At 48.3% G+C, this 14,772-nt stretch overlaps 1 protein-coding gene and 1 pseudogene across 5 annotated transcripts in view; one reads left to right on the top strand and one right to left on the bottom strand.

Moving 5' to 3' along the window:
• The window catches only part of LOC147011788 (guanylyl cyclase C-like), a 381,297-nt gene that overhangs the window by 265,469 nt on the left and 101,056 nt on the right, over positions 1 to 14,772 (bottom strand). The window lies entirely within an intron of this gene.
• Positions 2,927 to 3,067, top strand: LOC147011789 (signal recognition particle RNA; annotated as a pseudogene).

Here is a 14,772-nt window from a genome sequence, read left to right as displayed (position 1 = left end):
CTATCTTGGTTCGGACAATGCCAGACTAATGGAAGGAAAGGTCAAACACGGACAGGTTGGAAATCAACAAATAATTTATTGATAATAAAATAAATAAATAAAAAGAACTTTTTATTTTATGAGGTAAATAAAGAATGAATTTCAAAGCAAAAATCAATCAAAATACCAGGAAAGAGACAAAGACAGATGCTTATAGGGGGTTTACTTACTTACAGCTAAACAGACATGGGTACCCAGCAGATCATTGAGGGGGAGGGGGGGTTAGAATCGTCTGGCTCACCAAAAAGTCATCCATGAAATGAAAACGTCCTGAAATGCATGCGTGCGTGTCACATTCATCGCAGAACCCAGCCCCGCCGTGCACCCTCTCGCGGGGCAGCCTTGAACACCAGTCGCGGATTTAGACCCTGGTGTTGTTGGTGACTGACCCGTGCCTCACTTGGTGGCGGCGCTGCTCACACCCACACGCGCACCACACGCTCGTTGCCGAAGAACTGGGAAGGACGAATTGTCTCATTGTTGGCGCTGGTCAGACACCCACACGCGCCCCACACGCTAGCTTGCCCAAGCACTGTGAAGGATGAATTGTCTCGTTGTTGGTGCTGGTCAGACACCCGCTTCTTGCTCGCTTCTCGTTCTACCTCCCTGGCTTTCTTTCGCCCGCTTTTTTTCGCTCCGCTTTTTTTCGCCTCCCGCTTTTCTCCTCAAAATGAACCTCTCGCTCATTTTTATATCTCTGGGCCGTCACTGCCGGTGCAGTCCGCCCCAAGCTCACCCCGCCTCACTGGTGCATGGCTACCATGACGACCCGTGTGCTCTCAAAAAGGCAGGCTTCAGGGCTTCAGATCTCGTGAAAGAAATGTGTGTAAATGTGTCTGTCGAAAAGAAAAATTTTTCCCATAAGAGAGGGGATCAATCTTTTACCCTTCGCAACACATCACATTTAAGATCCCATTAAACATGGGGATGGGGCTAATCTGAACATGCATTCATATCAAGGAAATAACTGTCTGAGGACCTGCATGTGTGGATGCATTCACCAGACCGGATTCTGAAATCCGAAACAATATATATACATACATAATGTATAAATATATATACATAAATATATATACATACATATATAAATACATACATAGATAAATATATATATATATATACATATATATATATATATGCATATATATATATATATATATATATATATATATATACATATATATATATATATGCATATATATATATATATATATATACACATACATATCGTTGCGAATTCGCGCCCGCCGGCGTGCGATCAGCCACGTAACTCGAATCGCGGCACATCGCCCACCGGACAGACAATTCAGTCGTGACCCTCCGGGAACTATTGGCCGGAGCCACCTCACCACGATCGTGCCAATTGCCCACCCGCTCAGGATAGGGTTGCTCGCCAAATTCAACCAACCTAAGTACCTGCGCGAGTGGTCAACCGGGCGATCGTACCACGCCACAGGCCGACTCCGGACACGAACCGCTTAAGCGGTTCGTTCCATATTACAGGGATAACCAAGCGGAGTTATCGTCAGCCTTGACGGTTCCGATTAATTACCGGGCGTTTTAAACCCACTACGAATCTCTTACGCGATGCAGGATGGAGAGTCAATAAAAAGAAAGGAGACGAAGCAGAGAGGGAACAGTTCAACAAGCAAGCATTTTATTTACACTCAGACACACAGACGCATGTATTTACAGCAAAAGAATAATGCAACAAAAGCAAATGCAGAGTTAAAACCGAATAAGACTGACACACGGCAACACTTAAAACAATACTACTTGACGGACGGCGCCAACACAAGCATTTACACAAAAAGCAAAGGAAAAAGAAAAGAAGTCGAGACTTCCCTTTTCGTGGCTGGTGAGTCCCTTTCCCACGACCGTCAGCGTGGTCGCGCCTGGCCCCGACCTCTCTCGCGGCCGGCGAACCCTCTCCGGCACTCCTCGTCCGGACGCGCAGGTCCACCTCACAACCGGCGCTGCCGCGTCTCCCGTCCGTGCCTCCGTTCACAGGCCGCTCGTCAAGCTGCGAGCGCAGGACCTCTTCCCCCGACAAGACAAGCAGACAGGAAGCCTCGAAGACTCTAACTTAGGAGACAGGAAGCCTCGAAGACAACTAACTCTTACTTAGGAGACAGGACGCCTCGAAGACCAGACTCTTCCTTACTCAAGGTCTGTGCTGTCCGACTTTTGAAGCGCGGGGCTCCGCCCTTCACCCCACCCCGTTTCTGGCTCCACCTCCCTTCTGGAAGCTTCCCAAAAAGGGGCATGCCCTCTCGCTCCCCCCTCCCCGCGCCGTGCGGGGGACGAGGAAAGTCAGTTTTTGGCTCGGGGCCAGGGAATTATTCCCCCAAAAAGACGCCCCTACCTTTTCTCACCTTTGACCCCCGGCTTGGATCGCACTTCCACCACACCGAGCGCGGACAATTTTGACGGGAGAAACAGGCGGGAAAAACCCCCGAGCATCATTGTTGGTTTTTGTTTGTTCCTCCGCAGAGATCGTAACCGCACGGGGCCTATTGAATGGTGAGTGGCGAAGATGTGGTAGTGTAGATGGTGGAGGTGGTGTGGTTGTAGTGTGGTTGGTGCTGTGGTGGGGATGGCGTGGTTGTTGAGATGCTGTTTGTTTGAAATAAAAGATAGAACAGAAAAATGGCTAACTCAAAGCGTCGCAGCCCGGATGAATCACATAAATTCCCTCTATACAACGGGTTTGGGCTAACTACACATGGAACTATCGAGATATCTCACCTGAGGACTCTTTATGGTATAATGCGAATTTCCACAACCGTAACAATATATAAATACATACATATATAAATATATATACATACATATATATGTACATACATATATAAATATATGTATATACATACAAATATAAATATATACCGGGCGTAGTGGCGTGCGCCTGTAATCCGGCTACTCGGAGGGTTGGGTTGGAGGATCGCTTGAGGACGGGAGCTCTGCGCTAGGCCGCGCTATGATAGGGTGTAGAGCAGCCCGGAATCATGGCGAAACCCAATCCTTATCCCTGGGTCGTAAGAGGCGACCAGGGTTGCGTCAGGAAGGGCAGGCATCTGGCGTAAAACCTGTGCCAAATCAGTATGCGGATCATAACGGATGATCCGCTGTGGCGACCACTAACGGGAGCAGCTGAAAGACGAACAAAAACATCCATATATATATATATATATATATATATATATATATATATATATATATATATATATATATATATATATATATATATATATATATATATATATATATATGCACATATATATGCACATAACAATGTATACACATATACATAAATATACATACATATATATATATATAAATATACATATACATACACATATAATGCATATACACATATACAGGATGAGTCAAAAGTAGTGCCTGATTTCTGTTTTTTTGGTTATCATATTCTTTCTGGGAAGTCATGTTGTTAATAACTGTTTTGCAGATTATTAATTTTCGTAATTTATTTTTTTTTATTTTGTTTTGCAGGTTATTGCTGCGAGTTTGGAAAGTTACTGAATTTGCACCAAATTGAACCATGAATTACCTTTCAATGGATCAACGCATTGCGGCCGTGAAACATTACTTCAAATGTAATGAACAACCAACGATGGCGACACGCAGTTTGGCACAGGAATGCGATATTAACCCACCTCAGCGAAGAAACATACGATTGATTGTCGAGAAATTTGAAGCAACAGGGTGGGTAGACACTGCAAAGAAGTCCGGTCGTCCGAAGACGGCAACGAATGTGGCTTAGGCTGAAGAAGCCATCAGAAGACTGGAACAAAGTCTGCAAAAGTCAACTCGCCATATATCTGCAGAGTTGGAAGTGAGCCAATCAAGTGTTATCCGTATCCTTCACCAGAAAAATGGAAACCTTACATTCCACGCTTATTGCATGCCCTTCATGATGGAGATGACAACCGCCGTCTTCCATTTTGCGAAGAGTTCTTAGCTAAACTTCACAAAGAAGACACAATGCTAAACAACATCTGATGGTCAGTTGAGGCATGTTTTAAGCTTAATGGCACAATTAACAGACACAATTGTGTCTACTGGGCTGTGACTAACCCAAGAGTGACAGTTGAGAAGGAGGTAAATTTACCTGCAGTGACAGTTTGGGCAGCCATATCTCCATTAGGGATAATTGGACCCTTTTTCTTTGAGGAATCTGTCACTGCAGAAATTTACCTGGATATGCTGCAAAACTTCTTTTGGCCCAGGGTACAAGATCAGGACTTATTTCCAGCATGATGGAGCTCCACCTCATTATGGACGTTATGTTCGTCAGTGACTTGATGAAAACTTTCCCAGAAAGTGGATCGGCCGCCGCTGTCCGATCGAGTGGCCAGCACGCTCCCCAGACCTTACGCCTCCAGCTTTCTTTCTTTGGGGGCTCATGAAAGACCTTGTTTATCATGAGAAGTCTTGTACCATTCAGGAATTGAAGGCTCAAATCACTGCAAAGTTTGAGGAAATTGATATCGAACTCTGCAGACGTGTGTGCAGCTCTGTGCCGGCTCGGCTGCAAATGTGCATCGATCACGAGGGAGGGCACTTTGAAAATTGCAAGTAAAACAGCTTGGTACAGTTCCGTAATAATTTTTTTTGAATAATTGGTGAGATAAACATGTCATTCATTTATTTCTACCTTCTTGTACACTGTAATACAAGTGGCAAACAAACAATCAACTGACATAAATCGGGCGCAACTTCTGACTCACCCTGTATATGTGTATATATATATATATATATATATATATATATATATATATATATATATATATATATATATATATATATATATATATATATATATATATACACACATTGTTATGGCCACGGGTACCGATTGTATTATGAGGGGGTTAATCCTTGGAAATACCGGACCTCGGGCCACTGCTCACAATTAACTTCGTGGTGCAGTGGGTTGCTTAACAACCATGAACGCCAATCAGTTAACCACGAGTTCCAGTGTCCACCATCTAATTTGCCATTTAACTGGAGGTCACGTGGCCTCCTGACTGGGAACACGCCCTCGGCGATGCACCAATCTTTTCTTGATTGAGTCTTAAGTAATGAGGCCGAGCGTTTATCACTGGTGCATGCCGACTATGACAGGTTAATTCGTTTGGAAATTGTTAGGAACAGTCAGGAGCTGTAAGGAGCTGTAAGGAGCTGCCACCAACAATCAGGAGCTGTCACCAACCATCAGGAGCTGTGAGGAGCTGTCAGGATCTGTCAGCAACCGTCAACAATGGTCAGGAGCTGTCACCAACCGTCAGGGGCTGTCAAGAGCTGTCTCCAATGGTCAGGAGCAGTAAGGAGCTGAAAGGAGCTGAAAGGAGCTGAAAGGAGCTGAAAGGAGCTGAAAGGAGCTGAAAGGAGATGTCAGCAATCATCAGCAGCTGTCAACAACCATCAGGAGCCGTCACCAACCGTCGGGAGCTGATAGGAGCTGTCAGGATCTGTCAGCAACCATCAACAATGGTCAGGAGCTGTCAGGAGCTGTCACCAACCGTCAGGGGCTGTCAAGAGCTGTCTCCAATGGTCAGGAGCAGTAAGGAGCTGAAAGGAGCTGAAAGGAGCTGAAAGGAGCTGAAAGGAGCTGAAAGGAGCTGAAAGGAGCTGAAAGGAAATGTCAGCAACCATCAGGAGCTGTCAACAACCGTCAGGAGCCGTCACCAACCGTCGGGAGCTGATACGAGCTATCACCAACCGTCACGAGCTGTCAGGAGCTGTCACCAACCGTCAGGAGTTGTCACCAACCGTCAGGAGTTGTCACCAACCGTCAGGAGTTGTCACCAACCGTCAGGAGTTGTCACCAACCGCCAGGAGCTGTCTCCAATGGTCAGGAGCAGTCAGGAGCTGAAAGGAGCTGAAAGGAGATGTCACCAACCATCAGGAGTTGTCACCAATCGTCAGGAGCTGTCTCCAATGGTCAGGAGCAGTCAGGAGCTGAAAGGAGCTGAAAGGAGCTGAAAGGAGATGTCACCAACCATCAGGAGTTGTCACCAACCGTCAGAAGCTGTCACCAACCGTCGGGAGCTGTCACCAACTGTCGGGAGCTGTCACCAACGGTGAAGAACTACTGGGAGCTGTCATAAACCGTCAGGAGTTGTCAACAACCATCAGGAGCTATCACCAACCGTCCGAGCTGCCAGGAGCTGTCACCAACGGTCAGGAGTTGTCATCAACCGTCAGGAGTTGTCACCAACCATCAGGAGTTGTCACCAACAATCAGGAGTTGTCACCAACCATCAGGAGTTGTCACCAACCATCAGGAGTTGTCACCAACCATCAGGAGTTGTCACCAACCGTCAGGAGCTGTCTCCAATGGTCAGGAGCAGAAAGGAGCTGAAAGAAGCTGAAAGGAGATGTCACCAACCGTCAGGAGCTGTCACCAACCGTCAGGAGCTGTCACCAACCGTCAGGAGCTGTCACCAACCGTCAGGAGCTGTCACCAACCGTCAGGAGCTGTGACCAACCGTCAGGAGCTGTCACCAACTGTCAGGAGCTGTCACCAACCGTGAGGAGCTGATAGGAGCTGTCACAAACCGCCAGGAGCTGTCACCAACCGTCTGAGCTGCCAGGAGTTGTCACCAACTGTCACAAGGCAGTCCTGCTGTCCTTTTCATAGGCGACCAGTGTGGGCGGTGCCTCAAGCAAACTTCAGCCAAATCCAGCTTGCCTATTCGCGCATCGCTGCATGTGACCTCCAACCGTCAATTCTTATGGTCAGAGTCTCCTCACTATCGAACGAGGTGCAACTCCCAATCAACACAGGCCTGGCTTATGACGCCATGTGGAGGGCGCTGGAGGAACGTCAGAAAGCAGCCATTTGCCGGAACAACAGAGCGAAAACGTGAAGTGCTCACAAAATGTAAATGGAAATTACCACCTCTCTGTTCAGCCCGACACGAACAAGAGCCAGTTCGCGTCGAGAGAGCAGCTAATCGGGGTGTCGGCCGTCGATAGAAAAAAAAATGGATGTCTGACGTCGATGAAAGAATGGCGGGTGTCGAACGTCAATGGAAAAAGGTAGTCCTGAGGTAAATGATCCGATACCACAGCCATGTTTGACCAACAGAATGAATTGTTAAGGAAAATCCCGTGGTGTGCTTAATGACTCATATGTCCTGTAAGTCCAATGGGAAAATGACAACAAAAATAAAATGTGCAAGTATATCGAGTATTTCCAACCCAATGTGTCATGAGGGAAAGGAAATCGAACGAGTCTCCATTGGGCCGAGAACTATCCATCGTGTGCACGAACGGTGGATTTCGCTCATGAAGAAATGAAAACTGACATAAAATCGTACGTCATGAACGTGTCGTAAAAAGGAAAAGATTATCCCATAATAAATACAAGGAAACGCAGGGAGATCAGAAACACGTGGAGACCATTCAGCCCATCATGCCTGTGTGACATCAACACCACACCAACTTATCAACACAAGATCGAAAGAAGAAAATGCAGTGTGTGTCCGTGTGTCTGTGTGCGTTTTATTTTATTATTTATCTATTTATTTTGTTTTTGTAGTTTTTGGGAATTTTTATTTTTTGTATTATGGATTTTTTTTGCAAGTATCATTTTTTTCTTCTACTCAGGGGAGGGTCGTGGGCTTGGTTTAAACCACACATCAACCACACAACACCCCGTGATGAGACCCCCACCAACAGCACTTCTCACACATGCAATTACCCATTAATGCTCAAGCTACCAAAAAGTCCTGTCAACATCCCTCTACCCCTCTATCTCCAAAAGTTGCAGGAACCTATCCAATTCCAATTTAAACTTATCCACTGTTTCTGCTGCCACTACCTTTCCAGGGAGGCCATTCCATGCATTATTTACTCTTTGAGTAAAAGTCCCCTGCCTGACTACCCTCTTAACTCTCCTGTTCTTTACTCTCAGACGATGGCCCCTGGTTCTATCACTGTCTACTCTGTTGAATAATTCATCTGCACTTATTTTGTCTTTACCTTTCATTATATTAAACATCTTAATCATATCTTCTTGTAACCGCCTCTTTTCTCGTGTATACAGCTCTAGCTCCTTCAGCCGCTCCTCATAGCTAAGTCGAGCTGAGCCCGGAATCAATCTGGTAGCCGTGCACTGAACCCTCTCCATGGCATCTATATCCTTCCTAAGTTGTGGTGACCAAAACTGCACCCAATATTCCAAATGTGGCCCTCACTTAATTCCTGTACGATGTTAACACCACCTCTTTTGATATACAAATGACCCCCCCCCTCCGAATACAACCGAAAACCCTGTATTTGCTTTACCTCTAATTGCCTGGCATTGTGCTGCCTGTTCACCTCCTATATCTATTACCACCCCCAGATCTTTCTCCAGTGTGACACACTCCAAAATTACCCCTTGCATCCTATAATCTCTATTTTCATTGTTCTTTCCCATTCCTAACACCTAACACTTGCTCAGGTTAAATTGCAACTGCCATTCTTTTACACAAACTATGCAAGTATCAATACTTTCCTGAATTTGATCACCACCCCATCTGCTATCCACCTTACCTCAAAGCTTTGTGTCATTGGTAAATTTGGTAAGCCTACTCATCACCCCACTATCCAAATCATTGTTGTAAATAATGAATAACAATGGACCGAGGACTGATCCCTGATGTAGCCCACCACTTACATCCTCCGAGCAAGACATCCTCCCACTCACAGCCACTCTTTGCTTTCTTTCATGAAGCCAGTTTGCAATACAATTAGCCACCTGACCAGCCACTCCACAAGCCCTGAATTTGTCAAACAACCTCCGATGTGGTACCTTATCAAATGACTTCTAAAAGTCAAGATATACGATGTCCACTGCCATTTCCTCATCCACCCCATCAGCCACTGCTTCATAGAACTTTAAAAGATTTGTTAAACAGGAACTACCTTTGGGAAACCCATGCTGACAACCTTTAATTACTTTGTATTTGTTTAAATGGTTCCTCATTTAATCCCTAATTAATGTCTCCAATACCTTCCCCACAACTGAAGTCAAACTAACAGGTCTATCGTTTCCCAATTCTTCTCTGGATCCTTTCTTAAATAATGGTGTTACATTTGCCCCTCTCCAATCCTCCAGTACCTGTCCTGACTCCAGTAAACTGTTGAAAATATCTGTTCATATCTCACTTACCTGCTCAACCACCTCCATCAATACTCTCAGGTGCATATTATCTCGACCGGCAGCCTTATCGACTCTGAAGATTACATTAGAGCTCTCTCCTTTACTTTCTCCACTCCAACCTGGATCTTCTGTAAAAGCCCTTCCTCACCTCCTTGATAGATACTCAGCTATTGGCAATTCTCCTGACTGTTCTTGTGTAAAACTTGTAGCAAATACATGCTTAATAAGCCTGCCATCTTACTGAATTTACCAACTACTCTCCCGGTGCTATTCCTCAATGGGCCCACACTGGTCCTAACCTGTTCTTTTCCCCTGATATACTTTAAGAAAGCCTTGCTATTGTGTTTAATATTCTTAGCCATGTCCTTCTCATTCTCTCTTTTGGCTTGCTGAGTTATTTTCTTAACTTGCCTCTGTTTACTTCAATCGTGATATAAATCTAACTCCAGTCCTGATATTTTAAACCAAATAAATGCCTTCTGCTTCTCCTTAATAGCATTCCTTATCTCACTGCTCAACCACCCTGGTCTCTTTCTGTTTCCTATTCCGAGTTTTACACCTCATTGGAATGTACTTACTCTGCACTCTACACATTTGCTCCTTGAAGGTTTCCCATTTCTCTGATGCTGATTGTCCTGTTGTTAGCATCTCCCAATCTACATCACCCAACTCTCTCCTCATACCCTCAAGGTTTGCCTTCCTGAAACGCAAAAGCCTTACCTTACTATCCTGAACTCTAACCCATAACAGAATCTTTGCACACACAATGTTTTGCTCACTTGCTCCAAAATGCTCCCCCACCTCCACCTCCACCACCTCCACCATACAGGGATCGTTACTTAAAAGGAGGTCGACTAAAACTCGGAAATCCTCATCTGCTCTGCCATTTTCCTGTTCCTGGACCCAATCTATCCCTGGCAAGTTAAAATCCCCCATTATCAATACTCTTCCTTTACCACATGCCCTTTTGATTCATGTACTCCTCCTTCCTCCCTTTTCTTCCCACCCGGAGCCCTATAAAAGCATCCTACCAGTATCTTACTCTTTTTACAATCTCTAATCTCTACCCAAACAGAATCCTCAACATTAATTCCTTCCGTAATGTCACTCCTTTATCTTGATGCAATGCTGTCCTTTACTCAGATTGTTACTCCTCCTCCTCCTCCCCCTCCTCCTATTCTCTCCTTCCGATCACACCGATACACCTTGGAGTCTTCTAATCCTGTCCTCCAGTTCTCCACCTTAAACCATGTCTCACTGACTGCAACTATATCATACTCCTCGAAATCCACTTTGACTTCATGCTCTTCCATCTTATTATTTAAACTTCTGGCATTGGTATGTTATATGTTTAACTTTTCCCTTACTGAAAATATATTTTCTTGCCTGGCCTTACTCATCACAATTACATCATCAGTTCCTTCCTTAATACCTTCCCCTCCCTCCAGTGACTGAAAAAGCCTGAATTTTTTCCTCATTTCCCACTGCAAACCTTGCTGCCCCCTTTTCTGTTTAACATATGGCCATCATTCTGGAAACACTCCCTTTGTCCCTAAAATGATTCCCACTGCTTCTGAAATGCAAAACCTTCCTCCCGACACCATTCTTCCATCCATTGGTTGACGTCTGTTGCTCTGCTCATAATTTCTATATTATTTCCTAATCTTGGGAGAATCCCAGAAAACATGACCTCACAACCCTTTGCTTTCAGCCGCTTTCCCAATATCCTGTATCCATTTTTCAAAACCTCTGAGTAAAGGTTCCATACATCATTCGCTCCTAGGTGTACCACAACCAACTCCTTCCTGCCGTGACCTGATACAATATCGTTTACCCTTCCTTCAATGTCCCGAACCCCCGCTTTCTTCAAAACTACACAGAATTCTTTGTCTGTGATACTTCCTGCAGAATTAGAATTTACATATTTAATTGTCTCATCAACCACAAAATCGTCTCCCATACCTCACTTCGACCAATTTCTATTGCTGCACCGACACCACTCCTTACACCTGCTGTACCACCACTGCCTGCACCCAGTGCACCTCCAGAACTGCCTGCACCCTCTGCACCTCCACCACTGCCTGCACCCTCTGCACATCCACTACTGCCTGCACCCTCTGCACCTCCACCATTGCCTGCACCCTCTGCACTCCACCACTGCCTCAACATGCTGCACATCCACTACTGCCTGCACCCACTGCACAACCACCACTGCCTGTGCCTGCTGCACCTCCACCACTTACTGCATACACTGCACCTCCACCACTTCCTGCACCCCTGCACCACCATCAATGCATGCACCCTCTGCTCCTTCAGCACTGCCTGCCAGCTGCACCTCCACCACTTCCTGCACACACTTCACATCCACCACTGCCATCACCTGCTGCACATCCACCACTACCTGCACCCGCTGCACATCGACTACTGCCTGCACCTGCTGCACAACCACCACTGCCTTCACCCGCTGCACATCCACCACCGCCTGCCTGCTGCACCTCCACCACCTCCTGCCCCCACTGCACCATCACAACCTTCTGCCTCCACTGCACCATCACCACCACACAGTCACCACCACCTGCACATCGACTACTGCATGCACCTGCTGCACATCCACCACTGCCTGCCTGCTGCACATCCACAACCTCCTGCCACCACTGCACCATCACCACCACTGCACATCGACTACTGCTTGCACCCGCTGCACACCCACCGCTGCCTTCACCTGCTGCACCTCCACCACTGCCTGCCTGCTGCACATCCACCACCTCCTGCCCCCACTGCACCATCACCACCTTCTGCCCCCACTGCACAGTCACCACCACCTGCCCCCACTGCACCGTCACCACTGCACCGTCACCACTGCCTGCCCCTGCTGAAAGAAGACAAGGAACCTGTTCTCTACCCTTCTCCAATGCATCAACAACTTAGAATCCCCACCAGACAAGGGGATGGGTCTTTTCTAAACATGCATTTATGGAAATAACTATCTGAGGACCTGGATGTTGTGTGCATTACTCAGATCTGATTCTGAAATCCACAACAATATATATGTAATCAAACCATTGTTAACCATGTGGCAAACTTCATGTTGACTTGCACGTTTCAAAGATGTAAGCTACACTACACACAGTTTTGCAGACAAATCCTTCGTTAGATTTCTTATTTATGTCAATGTGTTTGAATTCCACCCGAGACACACACATATTATAAACTGTCATCCCGGTGTTTCACATGCAAGGTGATTCATCAATGTGTGTGCCGTCCCTCGGATGGACGTTAAACAGGTGCCACATCTGTCGGCATTATATGGTGGACGTTAAAGACCCCACAGTGTCTTTCACGAAGTGGAGGCGAGTATTCGGCAGCACCGTGAACAAATTCCAAATTTCTGCCCTAACCAGCAGGGGGCACTGCATCAGCTCGCAATGATGCAAACCAGCAGCCACTGACTGCACTTGAAATGATGATGATGATGACTCACATATTTTTCACCAAGCAAATACCGCCCATCACTTTGCTGGAGGGAATACTAAAGGGGGGTGGGAGAAAAAGAGGGGGAAGAGGGAGAGAGTGGTGGGGGAGAGAGAGCAGGAAGAGTGAGGACATAGAGTGGAAAGGAGAGAGGAGGGAGGGGAGTGAGGAGGGGTGGGGGAAGGGAAGACAGTGTGAGGTGAGAGGAAGGGAAGGCATACGTGCATGTAATCCTCCCGTATGCCTCCCGGAAGCATCCGGAGACAAACACCACCCAGACGCGTCCGGAGCAAAGCTGGCAAGAAACAAACACTGCTTGGACACGACCGGAGTCACACCCTGCCCAGACATGTCCGGAGACAAATACTGCCCAGACATAACCACAATCCAGATATGTAAAGAGACAGATACAGACAGAGACATATTGAGAGGGGAAGGGAGGGAGAGTGAGAGAGGTGTGGGAGGAGGATGCTGCACTGTATTGAGCGGGAATAGAGCAAGAGAGAGAGAGCGAGAGAGAGAGCGAGAGAGAGCGAGAGAGAGAGAGAGCGAGAGAGAGCGAGAGAGAGCGAGAGAGAGCGAGAGAGAGAGAGCGAGAGAGAGCGAGAGAGAGAGAGCGAGAGAGAGAGCGAGAGCGAGAGCGAGAGCGAGAGCGAGAGCGAGAGCGAGAGCGAGAGCGAGAGCGAGAGCGAGAGAGAGAGAGAGAGAGAGAGAGAGAGAGAGAGAGAGAGAGAGAGAGATTGAGATTGAGAGAGAGAGATTGAGAGAGAGAGATTGAGAGAGAGAGATTGAGTTAGCAGAGCGAATATGTTATGCTTTATGAACAACACACACACATGCACGCACGCGCTTGGTCGATATTGGCAATTTTTCAGGAATCAGCAGGTTGGAGTCAGTGTGATGACCAATGACAGTAATTACAGTATACAACTAAAAACTTTGAGTAGCTTTCATCAAAAAACAACATTGAATTAATTCAGCCATTTTAAGGAAATGTTCAAAAACATGAATCTTTATAAACAGCTGTGGGTGACTGGTGGAAAAAAATTTGGCACAGTAATTTCAAAAATGAATTAACACGGCAAATGGCTTGGAAATCGGATGTGATTTCACAAAAACTCACTGAGAATGACGGGGCACGAAGCCCCCGCTCGGGGTGCCGGGGCACGAAGCCCCCGCTCGGGGTGCCGGGGCACGAAGCCGCCGCTCGGGGTGCCGGGGCACGAAGCCGCCACTCGGGGTGCCGGGGCACGAAGCCGCCGCTCGGGGTGCCGGGGCACGAAGCCCCCGCTCGGGGTGACGGGGCACGAAGCCCCCGCTCGGGGTGCCGGGGCACGAAGCCCCCGCTCGGGGTGCCGGGGCACGAAGCCCCCGCTCGGGGTGCCGGGGCACGAAGCCCCCGCTCGGGGTGCCGGGGCACGAAGCCCCCGCTCGGGGTGCCGGGGCACGAAGCCCCCGCTCGGGGTGCCGGGGCACGAAGCCCCCGCTCGGGGTGCCGGGGCACGAAGCCCCCGCTCGGGGTGCCGGGGCACGAAGCCCCCGCTCGGGGTGCCGGGGCACGAAGCCGCCGCTCGGGGTGCCGGGGCACGAAGCCGCCGCTCGGGGTGACGGGGAATGAAGCCCCCGCTCGGGGTGACGGGGAACGAAGCCCCCGCTCGGGGTGCCGGGGCACGAAGCCCCCGCTCGGGGTGCCGGGGCACGAAGCCCCCGCTCGGGGTGCTGGGGCACGAAGCCCCCGCTCGGGGTGCCGGGGCACGAAGCCCCCACTCGGGGTGACGGGGCACGAAGCCCCCGCTCGGGGTGACGGGGCACGAAGCCCCCGCTCGGGGTGACGGGGCACGAAGCCCCCGCTCGGGGTGACGGGGCACGAAGCCCCCGCTCGGGGTGACGGGGCACGAAGCCCCCGCTCGGGGTGACGGGGCACCAACCACTGCTCGGGGTGACGGGGCACCAACCACTCGCTCGGGGTGACGGGGCACCAACCACTCGCTCGGGGTGACGGAGCACAAATCACTCGCTCAGGGTGACGGAGCACAAACCACTCGCTCGGGGTGACGAAGCACAAACCACTCGCTCAGGGTGAC

Source organism: Eptatretus burgeri, chromosome 15 (assembly GCF_056783735.1).
Source record: "Eptatretus burgeri isolate ZD-2024b chromosome 15, Ebu_testis_v1, whole genome shotgun sequence".
Lineage (NCBI taxonomy): Eukaryota > Metazoa > Chordata > Myxini > Myxiniformes > Myxinidae > Eptatretus > Eptatretus burgeri.
The sequence above is the reverse complement of the archived record's forward strand: the minus strand, read 5'-3'. Positions and strand labels throughout refer to the sequence as shown.